Source organism: Esox lucius, chromosome 22, assembly GCF_011004845.1.
Source record: "Esox lucius isolate fEsoLuc1 chromosome 22, fEsoLuc1.pri, whole genome shotgun sequence".
Lineage (NCBI taxonomy): Eukaryota > Metazoa > Chordata > Actinopteri > Esociformes > Esocidae > Esox > Esox lucius.
In genome coordinates, this window is record NC_047590.1 from 700,191 (window position 1) to 720,767 (window position 20,577).

General features: G+C 40.9%; 1 protein-coding gene across 3 annotated transcripts in view; it reads right to left on the reverse strand.

Moving 5' to 3' along the window:
* Window positions 1-20,577, reverse strand: part of LOC105020099 (protocadherin-9) — a 322,579-nt gene that overhangs the window by 72,411 nt on the left and 229,591 nt on the right. The window lies entirely within an intron of this gene.

A 20,577-nucleotide genomic window follows, 5' to 3' on the forward strand; every position in this document is an offset into this window, starting at 1 on the left:
CAGGTTTCGGGGCTGTCGCTGGGCAATACGGACTTTCAGCTCCCTCCAAAGATTTTCTAATGGGTTCAGGTCTGGAGATTGGCTAGGCCACTCCAGAACCTTGAGATGCTTCTTACGGAGCCACTCCTTAGTTGCCCAGGCTGTGTGTTTCGGGTGGTTGTCATGCTGGAAGACCCAGCCATGACCCATCTTCAATGCTCTTACTGAGGGAAGGAGGTTGTTGGCCAAGATCTCGCAATACATGGCCCCATCCATCCTCCCCTCAATATGTTGCAGTCGTCCTGTCCCCTTTGCAGATAAGCATCCCCAAAGAATGTTTCCATCTCTATGCTTCACGGTTGGGATGGTGTTCTTGGGGTTGTATTCATCCTTCTTCTTCCTCCAAACACGGTGAGTGGAGTTCAGACCAAAAAGCTCTATTTTTGTCTCATCAGACCACTTGACCTTCCCCGATTCCTCCTCTGGATCATCCAGATGGTCATTGGCAAACTTCAGATGGGCCTGGACATGCGCTGGCTTGAGTAGGGGGACGTTGCGTGCGCTGCAGGACTTTAATCCTTGACGGCATAGTGTGTTACTAATGGTTTTCTTTGGGACTATGGTCCCAGCTCTCTTCAGGTCATTGACCAGGTCCTGCCGTGTAGTTCTGGGCTGATCCCTCACCTTCCTCATAATCATTGATGCCCCACAAGGTGAGATATTGCATGCCCCAAACCGAGGGAGATTGATCATCATCTTGAACTTCTTCCATTTTCTAATAATTGCGCCAACAGTTGTTGCCTTCTCACCAAGCTGCTTGCCTATTGTCCTGTAGCCCATCCCAGCCTTGTGCAGGTCTACAATTTAACCCTGATGTCCTTACACAGCTCTCTGGTCTTGGCCATTGTGGAGAGGTTGGAGTCTGTTTGATTGAGTGTGTGGACAGGTGTCTTATATACAGGTAACGAGTTCAAACAGGTGCAGTTAATACAGTTAATGAGTGGAGGACAGGAGTGCTTCTTAAAGAAATATTAACAGTCTGTGAGAGCCGGAATTCTTACTGGTTGGTAGATGATCAAATACTTATGTCATGCAATAAAATGCAAATTAATTACTTAAAAATCACACAATGTGATTTTCTGGATTTTTGTTTTAGATTCCGTCTCTCACAGTTGAAGTGTACCTATGATAAGAACCTTTACATGCTTTGTAAGTAGGAAAACTTGCAAATTCGGCAGTGTATTAAATACTTGTTCTCCCCACTGTACACTCACCTAAAGGATTATTAGGAACACCTGTTCAATTTCTCATGAATGCCATTATCTAATCAACCAATCACATGGCAGTTGCTTCAATGCATTTAGGGGTGTGGTCCTGGTCAAGACAATCTCCTGAACTCCAAACTGAATGTCAGAATAGGAAAGAAAGGTGATTTAAGCAATTTTGAGCGTGGCATGGTTGTTGGTGCCAGACGGGCCGGTCTGAGTATTTCACAATCTGCTCAGTTACTGGGATCTTCTGCAGTAATGCAGTCGATGTATCGGTCTGTCGTGGTGAAGAAAGAGCTGAGCCGCAAGGCGAAGCTCTCGATTTACTAGTCAATCCACGTTCCTACTCTCACCTATGGTCATGAGCTTTGGGTCATGACCGAAAGGACAAGATCCCGGATACAGGCGGCCGAAATGAGCTTTCTCCGCAGGGTGGCCGGGCGATCCCTTAGAGATAGGGTGAGAAGCTCGGTCACCCGGGAGGAGCTCAGAGTAGAGCCGCTGCTCCTCCACATCGAGAGGGGTCAGCTGAGGTGGCTTGGGCATCTTTTTCGGATGCCTCTGGAACGCCTTCCTGGGAAGGTGTTCCGGTTCCGTCCCACCGGGAGGAGACCCCGGGGAAGACCTAGGACACGCTGAAGGGACTATGTCTCCCGGCTGGCCTGGGAACGCCTCGGTGTCCCCCCGGAAGAGCTGGAGGAAGTGTCTGGGGAGAGGGAAGTCTGGGCATCCCTGCTTAGACTGCTGCCCCCGCGACCCGGCCCCGGATAAACGGAAGAAGATGGTATGGTATGGGGTACTGGGATTTTCACGCACAACCATTTCTAGGGTTTACAAAGAATGGTATGAAAAGGGAAAAACATCCAGTATGCAGCAGTCTTGTGGGCAAAAATGCCTTGTTGATGCTAGAGGTCAGAGGAGAATGGGCCAACTGATTCAAGCTGATAGAAGAGCAACTTTGACTGAAATAACTACTCGTTACAACCGAGGTATGCAGCAAAGCATTTGTGAAGCCACAACAAGCACAACCTTGAGGCGGATGGGCTACAACAGCAGAAGACCCCACCGGGTACCACTCATCTCCACTACAAATAGGAAAAAGAGGCTACAATTTGCACGAGCTCACCAGCATAGGACAGTTGAAGACTGGAAGAATGTTGCCTGGTCTGATGAGTCTCGATTTCTGTTGAGACATTCAGATGGTAGAGTCAGAATTTGGCATAAACAGAATGAGAACATGGATCCATCATGCCTTGTTAGCACTGTGCAGGCTGCTGGTGGTGGTGTAATGGTGTGGGGGATGTTTTCTTGGCACACTTTAGGCCGCTTAGTGCCAATTGGGCATTGTTTAAATGCCATGGCCTACCTGAGCATTGTTTCTGACCATGTCCATCCCTTTATGACCACCATGTACCCATCCTCTGATGGCTACTTCCAGCAGGATAATGCACCATGTCACAAAGCTCAAATTATTTCAAATTGGTTTCTTGAACATGACAATGAGTTCACTGTACTGAAATGGCCCCCACCTTCACCAGATCTCAACCCAATAGAGCATCTTTGGGATGTGGTGGAACGGGAGCTTTGTGCCCTGGATGTGCATCCCACAAATCTCCATCAACTGCAAGATGCTATTCTATTAATATGGGCCAACATTTCTAAAGAATGCTTTCAGCACCTTGTTGAATCAATCCCACTTAGAATTAAGGCAGTTCTGAAGGCGAAAGGGGGTCAAACACAGTATTAGTATGTTGTTCCTCATAATCCTTTAGGTGAGTGACTATTATATATATATATATATATATATATATATATATATATATATACATATATATATATATATATAGGCATATGGGGACATACATACATCTTTAAAAGACTATTGTAACCCAGGGCAACATATTTACTAAGAGGTTAGCTTGATAAATACATGGGAAATACATACAGAAAGAAATGCGTAAACTTACACACACCTACACGTACATAAACACACACACACACACACACATACACACACATGCACACACACATACACACACACGCATACACACAGAACCTTTCCAACCCTGTCAGAGTTTACCTCAGCAGTCTACTGTATGAATGTCTCCTCCCACTGACTGGTCCACTCAGGTTGGTTGACGTTACCACAGCGACGTGTTGTTAGGATTCTGATTGGTCAGATGAGGCTGGCATGTAGGTGGCTCATTTCAGTTCATTTTAACATCTTATTGAAACCCTGCATTGTTATATATATACTAATATAATACTAACCGAGCAAATGCATCCATCTTTATTAATTTGTTTATTGTATTTCCATGTTGTCAACAAACTAAGCCTACCTACTGGGTTCTACCCATAGTTGGGCAGAAGTAGGCATTGCTACTAAATAACAAACCATTTATAACAAGCTCTTCTCATGCTGGCACACACACACACTTTCACATAGACAGAGTAATACATATGATGGATGTGTGCACGGAGGAGGTAACAGCAAGGATGAGAACAAAACAGAGCTGCAGAGTACTAGTAGATCTGTTGAATATGCATGTGAATTCCTCTCTGCATCTTATGTCCTCTGAAGAAACTCAACACAGCATATCATTTACTGAAGGAAGCCCAACTGTTTGCAAATTAACTAAGTCACTTTAGCTCAATAGCTCAACTCCAAATGGCTAAAGTTTTCTTCCAGAAAGATAAAGTGTAAGTTGTTCTGTTTTGACAATGTTACCATATTAGTCACTGTACCGAAGACAACAACATTAACTTATCATGTTTTACAAGCAACAGTGTGGAGAAATCTGTCATGCCAAAGACTCATATTATTCTGGTGAGATCTTTCAAGTTTCTACAACAGACAAACAGTCATATAATTCTGGTAAAATCCGCCATGTTTCTACAAAAGCCAAACACAAAAAAGCCTGCAGAAATACTCTCATGTTAGGCTGCCTGAGGGGGTGAGACAGGTATGCAACCAGAAGGGGATGAGACAGGGAAGCAGCCTGAGGGGGTGAGACAGGTAAGGAACCTGAGGGAGTGAGACAGGAAAGCAGCCTGAGGGGGTGAGACAGGTTAGCAGCCTGAGGGGGTGAGACAGGAAAGCAGTCTGAGGGGGTGAGACAGGTTAGCAGCCTGAGGGGGTGAGACAGGAACACTGCTGGACTATTAGCAGCCTGAAGGGGTGAAACAGGTAAGCAGACTGAGGGGGTGAGACAGGTTAGCAGCCTGAGCGGGTGAGACAGGAACACTGCTGGACTATTAGCAGCCTGAGGGGGTGAGACAGGTAAGCAGCCTGAGTGGGTGAGACAGGTTAGCAGCCTGAGGGGGTGAAACAGAAACAATGCTGGACTATTAGCATCCTTAGGGGGTGAGACAGGTAAGCAGCCTGAGGGGGTGAGACAGGTTAGCAGCCTGAGCGGGTGAGCCAGGAACAATGCTGGACTATTAGCAGCCTGAGGGGGTGAGACAGGAACACTGCTGGACTATTAGCAATCTGAGGGGGTGAGACAGTTAAGCAGCCTGAGGGGGTGAGACAGGTTAGCAGTCTGGGGGGTGAGACAGGTTAGCAGCCTGAGGGGGTGAGACAGTTAAGCAGCCTGAGGGGGTAAGACAGGTTAGCAGCCTGGGGGGGTGAGACAGGTAAGCAGCCTGAGGGGGGGGGGCAGGTAAGCAGCCTGAGGGGGGGAGACAGGAACACTGGTGGACTATTAGGATTTACACGGTCAGACAGACCTGTGATGAGGCCAGTGCATAAAGCATGTCGCCATCTAAACAGGCTGGAACACATGCTGACAAACACACACACACACACGTTGGCCTCTGAACCTAACGCTGCCATGGTTACTAATTGGCATTTTGATATTGAACATGGTAATGCCAGGCAGGGTGACTGACAACCTACCGACTGGGGTTCAATGTTCTAATCAGTAGTTCATCCATTCATCAGTTCATCCATTCTTCTACTTTATAGGGAACAGGCTGCTTTGCTGGTCATGTTGGTGCATTTCATTGATTTGAAGAGAGCATGTAGACCAACATGGCAGATGTTTAGACCATATGTTCACTGGCTTATAACATTTCAATGTATGCATCATATAGGCTAGGAGGGTGTTCACTAGCTAGCACCTGGCAAGCCTTAGAGGCTTCGACACTTCTAACCAGACATTAATGAATAATCAACACGTTCTTCTAGCCTTACAGAAGCAACTGTACTGTAGGTTTACTAGATTGGCTGTGCATTTTAAAGCAGAATTGGTCTGTTTCATCTGTTAGCTATCACCAGTCATGCTTTAAAAGCTGATGTTTAATTTTATGTTGAAAAGAACAGTTCACCAACATTACAAAATGACATATCTGTTGTACTCACCAGGTAAGCAGTCAGTGTACAGGGTTTAATAATATTAATAATAATGTGTGACTGAAATGGAGTATGCTGGGAAAAATGATAATTACATTAACATTTAGAAGACGCCCTTATTCACATGCTCTTATCCAGTAACTTAGAGGGTAGTACAAACATATTTTTTCACACTCATACAATCTAGGTCTTCCTGAAATACACTTATTAAATACAAAAAATATGTGTTACATATTTCAGATTAGATTAGATTAAACTTTATTGTCATTGAACAGTACGAGTACAGAACAACGAAATGCAGTTAGCATCTCACCAGAAGTGCAAATAGAAGAAGAGGGCAGGACATGTACAAGTATTAGATAAGTGTATGTTCCAATGGAATGTATAGAACTACAATGGCGCAAATACAGTGCAAATAGCAATAAAGGCAAATAGGGGAGGCCAGAAAATGTACAAGTATTAAGTATATGTATGTACAAGTGGGAAATGAATAGTTGTGCCATGATGCAAATGCAGTACAATGGCAATTCTAATGCTGCATTTCCACTGTTGCTTTACCTCGGTACCAGGGCTACACCAGTGATTTATGCTAATGTTGGCTCCAGACTTTCCTGTTTCCACTCTACATTTGGAACCAAGGACTTTAGGAGGGTCTCAGGTGGGGAGGGTGGAGTAACCTATCAATGCAATTTAGTTTTCTGGTCACAAGATATTTTTCTGGTACAAAAAAAAACAAACCATATCGCCAAGCTCAGTTTGTTTTGTAATAGAATGTTTGAACTTAAGTAGCAGAACTATTTTCGTAACTCAAATTCCTGTGATCGGCTCCTCCACCTACACGCGTGAGCCGTGACACTGCAACTGTAAGCCAGTGTATTCATTATTTAGTTTATAAAGTATTCTGTCGAAACTATCAACCTTTAATGGAAGGATTTAGGAGAATTCTGAGGTAATTTTGTGTTGTTATAGGTTCTGCAGGCTATGTCTCAGTCTCAGCGCTCCATTTTCTATTGAGTCATTGGCATCGTACCACCTTCGGTCGTTCCAACTCTTTCCGTTATGAGTCTTTGATTCCCTGTATTGTTGCTTTATTTTCTTTATTTTATCAGGGATTTGTTTGTTAGATTGGATGAAAACCATTATGAGAAGCTTAAGACTAAGCAAATTCCAAAAGCACAACATGCAGCATTTTTGTAGCACCCAACGCGTCAACCTGCAAACCCAGCCCCAAGTCCTAAAGTCTGGGGCTTGGAACCAAGTGAGAGCCGGGCTACTCTGCCACAGCCTAGTGGCTGACTGGCACTGGCCCATTTCAATGAAAAATTCTGGACACCAGTGTCTGGCACCAGTGGAAACAAGGCATAAATGTGCAGTGCAGGTAGAATGAAAGTGCTAGGTGGCATGTGCAACTGAAATGCAGGTATAGCAGCAATGAGGTTCCCGAGGTAGACATGTACATGTAACAACTGAGAACTTTGCAAGGCAGTGTCAGAGTCCAGTAGTACAAGGGAGCAGTACAAGGGAGCAGTACAAGGGAGCATTACAAGGGAGTAGTGCAACGAGGTCCCTGAGAGGCGGTACTAAGCAGTGGGCAGGTGGTGGCACTTGACATCCTCCCTGTAGGCTAACACTTCATTGTCATCGATCAGGCCTACCACCGTGGTGTCATCTGCGAACTTGACGATGTGGTTGGAGCTGTGTACAGGAACACAGTTGTGGGTGAAGAGGAAGTACACACCAGTGTTCAGGATCAGGGTGGAGGAGGCTCAGCACACAGCCTTGTGGAACACCAGTGTTCAGGATCAGGGTGGAGGAGCCTCAGCACACAACATTGTGGAACACCAGTGTTCAGGCTCAGGGTGGAGGGGTTCAACACACAGCCTTGTGGAACACCAGTGTTCAGGATCAGGGTGGAGGGGGCTCAGCACACAGCCTTGTGGAACACCAGTGTTCAGGATCAGGGTGGAGGGGGCTCAGCACACAACCTTGTGGAACACCAGTGTTCAGGATCAGGGTGGAGGAGGCTCAGCACACAGCCTTGTGGAACACCAGTGTTCAGGATCAGGGTGGAGGAGCCTCAGCACACAGCCTCGTGGAACACCAGTGTTCAGGATCAGGGTGGAGGAGGTGAAGTTGTCTAAACTGACAGACTGGGGTCTGTTGGTTAGGAAGTCCAAAGTCCAGTTGCAGAGAGAGGGGCTGATCCCATTCTCACATAGGTGTTGGTTTTGTATAAGTGGGTCAGGGCAGAGTGTAAAGCTGTGGAGATGGTGTCTTCGGTAGACCTGTTCAACTGATTTTAAAGGATTTTTAAAGGATTACTAAATTGTTAATGTCTCAGAAAATCAATCAATCAATCGATTGATTGAGAAAATAACTGGAGTCAAATGTGATAACTCTAAATTTCACCTGAAAGACCTTGAATTATGAGGATTGGCACTTGGATGGTATTTGATGTAAACATGGTCCCACTTTGGATACCGTAGTCCTCTCCATAATGTCATTGTTATTAACAGAACAAATATGAAGGAAAAACTCAATTTAAAGTCCACCTACACAGAACAGTGCCTCACACACACACAAACACGCGTGCACAAACACACACACACACACAAACACACACACACACACACACACAAACACGCATGCACATACACACACTAGGAGAAGCTGTCATAACTCCCCAGTGTTAATACTAACATTAACCACACTGCCTGTTCCTCCTCCATGTGAATGTGATCTGCCTGTTGATTAGCCATGGGGGAGTAATGGCGTGTGTGATTAGCCATGGGGGAGTAATGTTATAGTGAAGCTTCTTGAAAGGTGCTGATTAAGCTGAATAACAGGAGAGATGGTGAAGAACCACTACTGGGTTCAAATAAGACCGGTTTTTGTTCAGATGTTTTGACTTTATTCACCTTCCCAGTTGAAATGAAGCCTGTGAAATGGCACTTAAATTGTGCAGTCAAAACAGAATCCAAAGTATTGGCAAAATAAACAATAGATCCTTGTTTTGCTCTCTAAAAATGCCAAATAAATAACTGTGTCATTAACTGTGTGTATGGGGGTGAGGGGGGGTGGGCTCAAAGCAAAATGTGGTAGCAATAGTTTTTATGAGACATTATTTGTAATAATAATAATATGCTAGTGGCTGTGAAGTAGGATTGTTAAATCCTGTGCATATATATGTTTTGCCTGAACAGCCTATATGCTGATTGAACTAGCAGATTCAAATGCAGTCAACATATTAAATTTGTTTGCCTGAACAACTGCTAGAAGATGCTCTTTCAAACATTGTTTTTGGAAAAGTGCAATCATTTCAACAATGCACGTGGGTCAGAAACATATAGGCACTTTGTTTGCACTCAAAGAAAAGAGCAATTAGCATTTTGTACCAATTACTGATTGTCACATTCACACTTACTACTAGTTTTGCGGTCTTGCAAGACTTTGGGCCATGACATTGGGTCTACAATCACTGCAGTGTACCACGACCTAAATATGGTCTACAATTACTGCAGTGTACCACAACCTAAATAAGGTCTACAATCACTGCAGTGTACCACGACCTAAATAAGGTCTACAATCACTGCAGTGTACCACAACCTAAATAAGGTCTACAATCACTGCAGTGTACCACGACCTAAATAAGGTCTACAATCACTGCAGTGTACCACAACCTAAATAAGGTCTACAATCACTGCAGTGTACCACAACCTAAATAAGGTCTACAATCACTGCAGTGTACCACAACCTAAATAAGGTCTACAATCACTGCAGTGTACCACAACCTAAATAAGGTCTTCAATCACCATAGTGTGCCACAAATACAAGGTCTTAAATCACTGCAGTGTGCCAAGACCTTAAGGTTAACAATCACTGCAGTGTGCCATGACCTTAAGATCTACAATCACCACAGTGTGCCATGACCTTAAGATCTACAATCACTGCAGTGTGCCAAGACCTTAAGGTTAACAATCACCGCAGTGTGCCATGACCTTAAGATCTACAATCACCGCAGTGTGCCATGACCTCAAGATCTACAATCACCGCAGTGTGCCATGACCTTAAGATCTACAATCACCGCAGTGTGCCATGACCTCAAGATCTACAATCACTGCAGTGTGCCATGACCTCAAGATCTACAATCACTGCAGTGTGCCATGACCTCAAGATCTACAATCACCGCAGTGTGCCATGACCTTAAGATCTACAATCACTGCAGTGTGCCATGACCTTAAGATCTACAATCACTGCAGTGTGCCAAAACCTTAAGGTTAACAATCACCGCAGTGTGCCATGACCTTAAGATCTACAATCACCACAGTGTGCCATGACCTTAAGATCTACAATCACCGCAGTGTGCCACAACCTTAATAAGGTCTACAATCACTGTAGTGTGCCAAAGTCTTAAGGTCTACAATTACCATAGTGTGCCATGACTTTGGGTCTACAATCACTGCAGTGTACCACGACCTTAATAAGGTCTACAATCACCATAGGGTGCCATGACCTGAAGGTCTACAATCACTGCAGTGTGACACAACGAAAACCTCATCAAAACGTCTATACACTTTTTCTGGATATAAGGGTGTCATCACTGTGTGTGGATGTGTGTGTGGATGTGTTTGTGGATGTGTGTGTGGATGTGTTTGTGGATGTGTGTGTGTGTGGATGTGTTTGTGGATGTGTTTGTGGATGTGTTTGTGGATGTGTGTGTGGATGTGTTTGTGGATGTGTGTGGATGTGTGTGTGGATGTGTTTGAACTTTTAATATACTAAGCAAATCCATTTTAAAGTACAATGTCTAATTGATAAATATGTTAGCAGCCCCATCATGAAATGACTGAGTATTTAGTTCCACAGCCATTTTAATGGGAACATGGGTGCTGGGCTCCCTGTTGTATCTCAACACCCCAACCAGATTCTCAAAGTCACTTTCAGCTTGGTATCGTCTGCTATTCCTGCTACCGATTTGCTTCTTTCGCGAGTTACACTGAGAGAACAGAAATGCTGAGCTCACAAAATAACTGGAGGTGGAGAAAGCGATGAAAAAAGAGAGGATTAAGAGAAAAAGAAGGAGAAAAGAGAGAGAAAGGAAAAAGAGAAAATGGAGAACGTAAAAAAATAGAGAAAGAAAGGAGAGATAGAAAAAGACAGCAGGGGAAATAACCACCATCTAACTCATCAGTGATGAATGAACAAAGTGATTCTATTCTCATGCTACAGAACATACTAACATAGTAAAAAATCCTGCTGATTTTGTACATTTGCCCACTGACAAAGAAATGATCAGTCAATAATTTTAATCCAATATGTAATCCAATATGTTCACTCCAGACGGTAGGTGAATTATTTAGCAACCAGTAGTACTTTCACAGGTAATAACACATGCCTTATAAATCTACTGTGTTTATCAACACCTACTTTACTTAATTAACTCTCTTTAAAATATCAGTACATGACTTCTAAGGTGCCATTTCCTTGTTCTCCAGCTGGTGTTGATAGATTTGACTAACTGACCTCGCACCTTTGAGACGTGTCCCGGCAGGTATTTTATCATTCACAACATGAACATATCAAGGCAATATGCCCTATATCATCCAGGCTGTTGTCATCATTTCATTAATATAAAAGATAAATCTGTAAGAAGGCATTACAACTGGGACACAGACACACACACACGCACACAAACACACACAGATACACTATATATGCACAGGTTGACTGGTTATAACCACAGGGTCTATGGGTTGAGGCTCATTAAATAATTTGTAGATGAAGGGCTGGCTGCCAGGGTCAAAGTACACGAGTAGACAATTTATTTGCAATTACTGTGTTTATAAAAATGTGGTCAAATGTCCAGCTGCCAGCACAAACAGTGTGAATTGTGGTTTGAGCTAAACATCTCCTGTGTCTAAGTTCTGCAGTGTTGAAACTGGCGGACTATAATTTAGCCCGTTTCCAAGATGGGACTAGAGTTGCTCTCCCACCCCTTGAGAACAGGACTGTGAAAAGGATAGTCCAAAATACGACCTACGCAAATACGCATGTTTAACAGTCAGGCAAATACGCAGGTTTAACAGTCAGACAAATAAGCAGGTTTAACAGTCAGGCAAATAAGCAGTTTTAACAGTCAGGCAAATACGCAGGTTTAACAGTCAGGCAAATACGCAGGTTTAACAGTCAGACAAATAAGCAGGTTTAACAGTCAGGCAAATAAGCAGGTTTAACAGTGAGTCAAATACGCAGGTTTAACAGTCAGTCAAATAAGCAGGTTTAACAGTCAGTCAAATAAGCAGGTTTAACAGTCAGTCAAATAAGCAGGTTTAACAGTCAGTCAAATAAGCAGGTTTAACAGTCAGTCAAATACGCAGGTTTAACAGTCAGTCAAATACGCAGGTTTAACAGTCAGTCAAATACGCAGGTTTAACAGTCAGTCAAATACGCAGGTTTAACAGTCAGGCCTAATATTGCTTCCTATGTGATCTGTTGAACGAACCACAACCAGACAGCCCTTCTCTCTCCCTCTCCATCTTTCAGCCTCAGTCACAGGGAATGTTGTCCTGGTGACTCACGGCATAAACAGATCGACAGATCTCTCTCACAAATGCACACGTGCAGTCCTACCCACTCGCACTCAAGCACACAAGCAGTCATTAACTATAATATTTCACAGAAATGTGACTGATTGACAGAATCATGTTCTGTCTCAAACACTATAGGAGAAAGACATGACAAGGTTATTTATTTAGCTATCTATTTAGTTACCTTTGTAAATGCTAGGCTTGAACTAACTGGCAGCTGCAATCGCATAATCCTAGTGAATGCAGGAAATTGGAATGAGTACCTGTCACTAGCCTTGTCATGATATTATTTGATTTTCCTGGTTGCTAACAATGTTGTTTAATCAAGATCGAAAGCGTACTCATTTTAATCGGCCAACTATCGGCCTTCCTGCAGGCAAAACTGTGGGTAATTCATCAGACAGACAGAGTGTACTATGGGTATTTCACAGACAGAGCGTACTATGGGTAAATTGTCAGACAGAATGCATCATGGGTATTTGTCAGACAGAGTGTACTATGGGTATGCATTATTCCAATTCCCAAGACAGGGACACAACGATTAATCATGTTGGATCATAAAAGTTGTATTCACTAACCTAAAGAAAGGATACACACACACACACACACACACACATACACTGAAATGTGAAACTCTATTACTCTGCACCTGTTTTTAATGATGATGGGATAGTGTAGTGATCATGTGTCACTACATTACCATAAGGCTCATCAAATTCCACTGCTGTCATCTCACAGACAAAACTCCTTCTGATGCAGCTGGGGGGGCTGGAGGGGATGGGAAGATCCAGAGGCTTGGGGGGATTGTGGGGATGGTGGGCTGGATGGGATGGGGGTCTGAATGGGATGGGAAGATCCAGAGGCTTGGGGGGATTGTGGGGATGGGGGGGCTGGATGGGATGGGGGGAAGGGGGCTGGGGAGATGTGGGCTGGGGGGATTGTGGGGATGGGGGAGATGGGGTGCGGTCAGGTTACTATCAGAGTAAATCATTCACACTCTGCTAAGAAACGTATGCTAAACCGGCTAACCAACATATTAAAGTAATTTACTTTATGTGAAGTAATTATGCTTGAATTTTAATCTGGAGTGGACAACACATATAATGGAATTTTGTGTTGAGTTAGACAAGTTGTCTATTTTCACATGATATTAGAGACCATTGCCCTTTTGCATGGTTTATGGTTAGAAAAAAAAAAGTATATATATCTGACTGGTTGATGTTTTAGAAATTAAGAAAAAAACGTGTGTATAAAACTTGTTAGAAAAGCAAAATCTCACTACTAGTTAAAGACACTTTCTGAGTGTAATGAGAATCTAGCCAAATTCTAGAAAACATTGATGAACTGTGCATCCATCTTCATACTTCAGACACTGGACATATTACTAATTTATTTTTTAATTGTTGACGACTTTAACCACCACTTTATTGCATCTCTTTAATAAAACATGCCTACCCAAAATAAAAGAGGAATACATGAAAATAGAGTAATCACACTGAAACACTATTACTGCCAAGATTCTCACTCAGTCCATGATTCTTTACTTGCCATCAACATTAGGAAAACCACAGGGGCTGAGAAAGTAGATCCAGGGCTGCTGGCTGGTGCTGTATTCATCTCTAGAGTTCTAACACACATTTTCAATCTAATGCTTGTTTCTGGGAACATTCCAACAGTATGGAAAACAGGTCAAGCAGTGCCACCGCCTACGGGTGGGACACTAGTGACCCAGACAATTAACAACCTACATCTAAACTGTCATGTCTTTGATAAAAATACAGTTGCAGCCTTTTCAATCTGACAACAGCATTTTATTTGCCTCTGAAATCAGATCAAAAAAGCAAAAAAAGATGGTCTATATTTTACTAAACTTCTTTCAGTTTATTGTTGTTTACTATGAATCATCCTTCTTTAAAAATAGTAAAACACCTATATTTAGTAATAGCATGATACATTTGCTCTGGATAATAATGTCTGCTAAATGATTAACATGGACATGTATTTTGCAGAGGATGGGTGTGTTCCTAACCGTCCACTGAAGTGAATATTGGTTTGTAGCAGTTTGTCTCTTGTCTGTTGCATAAATTGAAAAACCATACAATTTCACAGGCCCACTGCTGTTTTATAGCATATATGATTGGTTAACACTACAGACAATGCTATTTTATAATACATGTGATTGGTCCACAGAGAAGCTGTACAAAACAGGAAGTCTGTAGAGTGAATGCACAATTTCATATTTATTAAAACATGATGACATAACTAGCTGTCTCAAGGAAGGGACAGAATATTTGAACTTGAGTTATGTTGTTTTGTGGCTACTTCAGATTGCAGTGTTGGTAAATGACCTTTGATATTGTCTGCAGAGGTGAAATTTCATTGAGGGAAAAATCCCTTAGGACCTACTGAAAGACCTTTAACTAAATATATAAAAGAAATGAGTGCAATCAAATAAAAACAGCAAACAACTTTGAGACAAACGTACGTTAAGTAAATGCATCGAATGAATTATACCTCAGAGTTATTAGATTACAGATTAAAATGTTGCTAAATGTGTATTTGTTGCATAGCAACTAGTGAATTATTGCATGTAATTATTCAGAGCTCTTTGCTAAAATGGCAAAGACAGGTTAGAAAAGTATACTTCTAATGACAGGCAGATTAAATACATGGCGCACAAATACATGGCGCGCACACATACAAATAATGACACCCACACACACATACACATAAACACACACACCCAAACATGAACAGAAATGCCTTATGTCATCCTAATATATTGGAGAAGAATATCCCAAGACAGAGCATCTGCTTGAATTATAACACTCAAATCCACTACATGCTTTCTACTCAATATAAACTGGAATATTAACCAATCACAAGCTAATGTCTTTAAAAGGAAGCCATCAAAGACTGACATGTATCCACTAAAATGATAAGAGCAGAGCATGAGTAATATAATGAAATACTACCATTCTAGTAGGTAGGTAGTACATAATATGGTTTGATATGAAATCTCCTCAATTTCTTTTCTTAGACTGAACTGACAAGTAACAAAAAAGCAAAGCAGGGGGAGATCTTAGGGGTTCTCAGGGAAAGTCAGTCTGCATTTTAAAAACCTTTTCAAAAGCTGACTCCATGTATGCATATATGTGTGTGTGTATTTCTTAAATATCTTAAATATAAATATTTCTTAAACATTTCTTAAATATTTCTTAAACATTTCTTAAATATTCTTAAACATTTCTTAAATATTTGTTGCCATTTTTACATTGAAACATACATCTGGAGGAAGGATTTAGACGTTTCACAAAAAACTTTAGATAAAATCGCAATGAAGTGAACAATTACAGCACTTTTTAGTCAATGCTTCCTGTGGGACTACGATCTATAAAGCACACAAAATACAGAAATCAGATATAATGGATTCTAAAATAAGGACTGTCTAGAGATTCATTAGTGATATTAATGTATTCAAGAATACAAATCCTATTATTATTTCATATTAAAACCACCATTTTGAATGTTTCTTCTTCCGAGGATTCAAGACACCTCAGACATATAATAAACCAAATTTGTAGCAAATTACTTGTGTTATATTGTTTAAGCTAGAGACTGTACACTATAAATATACATGTACTAGATTGCTTGGATACACATGTAAAAATGTATTTTATAAATACAACATTCTAAATTATAGTGAAAAGCAAAAATATACTTGACACTAATCAACTACTTTGTGGTAAGTGGTAAGGAAAGTACATGATTTTCAAACCTCCTACATTTTGCACTGGTTTTGACAAAACAGTTTTCTGTAAAAAAAAAAAGAAAAAGTTAAACACTGCCGATTTGCCAAATTTGTCAAAAAGAAAAATTTACAAAAACCAACAGGTATTTTACTTTCAGAAAACCGTACATAACATACAAAATATATTTTACCAATCAGAAGTTACAGATGTTTCATTTTATTGCAGATGGATGTTTGTCTAACTCTGCAGGGCTGATGCACTTAGCCCTCTGGCTTTCTCTAATTGGTTGCTATGGATACAGACACACAGAAAAGGCCTGCATCAGATACCATCTCAAGACAAAGTCACTGTGACATGAAATCAGGCACTTCTGACAGGTCAAATGGCTCCAGAGAGGTTGTTTTGATTTTCTCTATTTGCACTTCACAATATGTCACAATCTGTACTGATCTACAGTAACACATGAATCCACAAACGGTCCCAAGTAGCTCACTAGGTACAGCAGGGAGCTTGTAATGCCAGGGTTGGAGTTCAATTCCCACGGGGGACCAGGACGGAAAGGTAAAAAAGTGTGGACACATTAGGCTTTCATCCAAGTGACGTAGTGGCGGTAGTAGTAGTGGCGGTAGTAGTAATGACGGTAGTGGCGGTGGTGGTAGTAGTAGTAATGACGGTAGTGGTGATAGTGGTAGTGGCAGTAGTAGTAATGGTGGTAGTAGTAATGACGGTAGTGGCGGTAGTAGTAGTGGCGGTAGTAGTAATGACGGTAGTGGCGGTGGTGGTAGTAGTAGTAATGACGGTAGTGGTGATAGTGGTAGTGGCAGTAGTAGTAATGGTGGTAGTAGTAATGACAGTAGTGGCGGTAGTAGTAGTGGCGGTAGTAGTAATGACGGTAGTGGTGGTAGTAGTAAGGACATTATAATTGTATTATTGTTAGTAGTAGTGGTAGTTATAGTGGAAGTATAATTAGTAATAATAGTGATTGTTGTGGTAGTAGTAATAGTAAACATGGTTGTAGTAGCAGTAGTAATGATGGAAGTAGTAATAGCATTGGTAATATTATTATAACTAACATTAGTAGTAGTGGTAGTATTATTATAATAAGTGGTAGTAGTAGTAGTGCTACAATTACTATTATTACTAGTAGTAGTAGTAGAACAGAGGAATGCTCAACTTAAAGGTTTGCATTAAAATACTTTGTGTGTTTGGTTCTAAAGATGAAGAAAGGAACAACTTGCCTTCACTAACATGTTGTTTTATGTTTTAATATGTTATCATTTTAGCAGATTATGTCATAACACAAACACATTTCAGCATCAATCTACATTACATATTTATACTGTGATACAGTGTTTCATTAACTGTTTTGAATCCACTTTTAACATACATTTTGTACTATTTACTACAAAAGCATCAAAATAAAATAAAAATAGAACTACAGTATGGAAAAGAAAAAATAACACAGACTGGGCACCTGTTGTTCAAAGGAAGCAACCGAACTGAACTGAAGGCCTCGAGGGCCTTCTGTTTCTAAGGCATGGACCTGACATTCTTTGTAACAGCATTGTTTCTCAATTGTTTGTTTTTTTATATACAAAAAAAGTTGTGTATTAGTATGTACTCTTGTCTATTAGTATGTACTACTGCATGTTAGTGTGTACTGGTGTCTATTAGTATGTACTACTGCATGTTAGTGTGTACTGGTGTCTATTAGTATGTACTACTGCATGTTAGTGTGTACTGGTGTCTATTAGTATGTACTACTGCATGTTAGTGTGTACTGGTGTCTATTAGTATGTACTACTGCATGTTAGTGTGTACTGGTGTCTATTAGTATGTACTACTGCATGTTAGTGTGTACTGGTGTCTATTAGTATGTAATACTGCATGTTAGTGTGTACTGGTGTCTATTAGTATGTACTACTGCATGTTAGTGTGTACTGGTGTCTATTAGTATGTACTACTGCATGTTAGTGTGTACTGGTGTCTATTAGTATGTACTACTGCAGGTTAATGTGTACTGGTGTCTATTAACATGTACTAGTGTCTATTATGCCGCATTTACCTCGGTACCAGGGCTACACCAGTGATTTATGCTAATTGTTGGATCTAGACTTTCTTGTTTTGACCAAATGTTGAATCCCAAGGACATCAGGAGGAGCTCAGATGGGGAGGAAAGGGAAAACTATCAAGGCAACTTGGCTTTCCACTTACAAAAGACAAATGGCAAATTGTTTCTGGAAGCAAAATAAAAATAACAATAAGCCATGCTCAGTTTGTTTATAACAGGGAGTCTCAGTGCTCAGTTGTTCTACTGAGACAATGGCAGCATACCTTCGGTCGTTCCAATTCTTGTGAGTGAGTTTTTGCTTCCCTGTACTGTTGCTTTATTTTCTTTATTCTATCAGGGATCTGATTGTTAGATCGAATGAAACCCATCACAAGAAGCCTAAGGCTACGCAAATGATCCACATTCCTATTTGGATTGCACAACATGCAGCGTTTTCAGCGTTAACCCACAAACCCTGCCCTAATTCTTAAAGTCCGGGGCTTGGCACCAAGTGAGAGCCGGGCTACTCAGCCAAGGCCTACTGGCTGACTGGCACCGGTCTTTGTCAATGGAAACAGAATGTAGTCTGGACTTTGGGGTAAAACACCAGTGTTTGGCACCAGTGGAAATGAGCCAGTAGTGTGTACTAGTGTGTACAACATAGCTGACATAAAATATCAATGACACCACTGAACAGATTTTCACAAATATTATCTTTAATCAATGATTAATCTTGCCATAGAGATCTGGAATTTAAAATTACATTAATTGCCCTCTTGGTGGCACTATAAAAAGCAATTTATAATACAAATAATTGATGAAAAAGTTGTCTGGGTTAATGTTAGGGATGATTTATTATTGGATTAGGATTAGAAATGATTTCCTAGTGGGTGAGGGATAATGTCCTCGTGGGTGAAGGATAATGTCCTAGCGGGCTAGGGGTAACATCCTAGTGGGTTAGGTATAACGTCCTAGTTGGTTTGGGATAACATCCTAGTGGGTGATTTATAATGTCCTACTGGGTTAGGGGTAATGTCCCAGTTGGTTAGGGATTGTTTCCTATTGCCGTAAACAGTCTAGTAGGCAACAGTGACAAAAATGATTAAACAGCATGTTCATTTGTAAAGTTTTCAAAATAAAGCAAGTCACAAGGAGAGGCCATGAACAACTTGTGATTCTTGAAATAAGAGAGGGTGAAGATTTTGGAAGATCAATCCATTAACCAGTGGATTATAATGTTTTTTTTTAGAAGAACTGTGTCAACCATCCTTTAATTATTATAGAAATGTGTCAACCATCCTTTAATTGTTGTTTTCAAACTGTGTCAATCATGCTATATTGTTGTTGTAGAATTGTGTCAACCATGCATTAATATTTGTTGTAGAACTGTCAACCATCCTTTAATTGTTGTTGTAGAACTGTGTCAACCATCCATTAATTGTTGTTGAAGAACTGTGTCAACCATCCTTTAATTGTTGTTGTAGAACTGTGTCAACCATCCATTAATTGTTGTTGAAGAACTGTGTCAACCACCCTTTAATTGTTATAGAACTGTGTCAACCATCCTTTAATTGTTTTTTTAGAACTGTGTCAACCATCCTTTAATTGTTATTGTAGAACTGTGTCAACCATCCTCTAATTCTTATAGAACTGTGTCAACCATCCTTTAATTGTTGTTTTTGAACTGCACCAACCATCCTTTAATTGTTGTTGTAGAACATTGTCAACCATCCTTTAATTGTTGTTTTTGAACTGCGTCAATCATCCTGTATTTGTGTTGTAGAACTATGTCAACCATCCTTTAATAGATTTTGTAGAACTGTGTCAACCCTCCATTAATTGTTGTTGAAGAACTGTGTCAACCATCCTTTAATTCTTATAGAAATGTGTCAACCATCCTTTAATTGCTGTTTTCGAACTGTGTCAACCATCCTTTATTGTTGTTGTAGAACTGTGTCAACCATCCTTAAATCGTTGCTTTAGAACTGTGTCAATCATCCTTTATTGTTGTTGTAGAACAGTGTCAACCATCCTTTAATTGTTGTTGAACTGTGTCAACCATCCTTTAATTGTTGTTGTAGAACGGTGTCAACCATCCTTTAAATGTTGTTTTAGAACGGTGTCAATCATCCTTTAATTGTTGTTGTAGAACTGTGTCAACCATCCTTTAATTGTTGTTGTAGAACTGTGTCAACCATCCTTTAATTGTTGTTGTAGAACTGTGTCAACCATCCTTTAATTGTTGTTGTAGAACTGTGTCAATCATCCTTTAATTGTTGTTGTAGAACTGTGTCAACCATCCTTTAATTGTTGTTGTAGAACTGTGTCAACCCTCCTTTAGACTCTGCAGGTCCTTATTCCCTGAGATCATGTGAAAAAATTAAATTGCTTTCAAATTGTGACCCTCTTTCTCTATATGGTGTGACGCCTGCCCTCTGCTGTTCAGTCCTGTAACTCGTAGGTCAACTCAACCAGAGGTCATATTCTGTTCCTTCCGGTCTTATTGCACTCGTTTGACTATTCTGTATGATATAGAGTAGATACATTAAAGATAAGTACATACACTAAAAATAACTACATACATGGA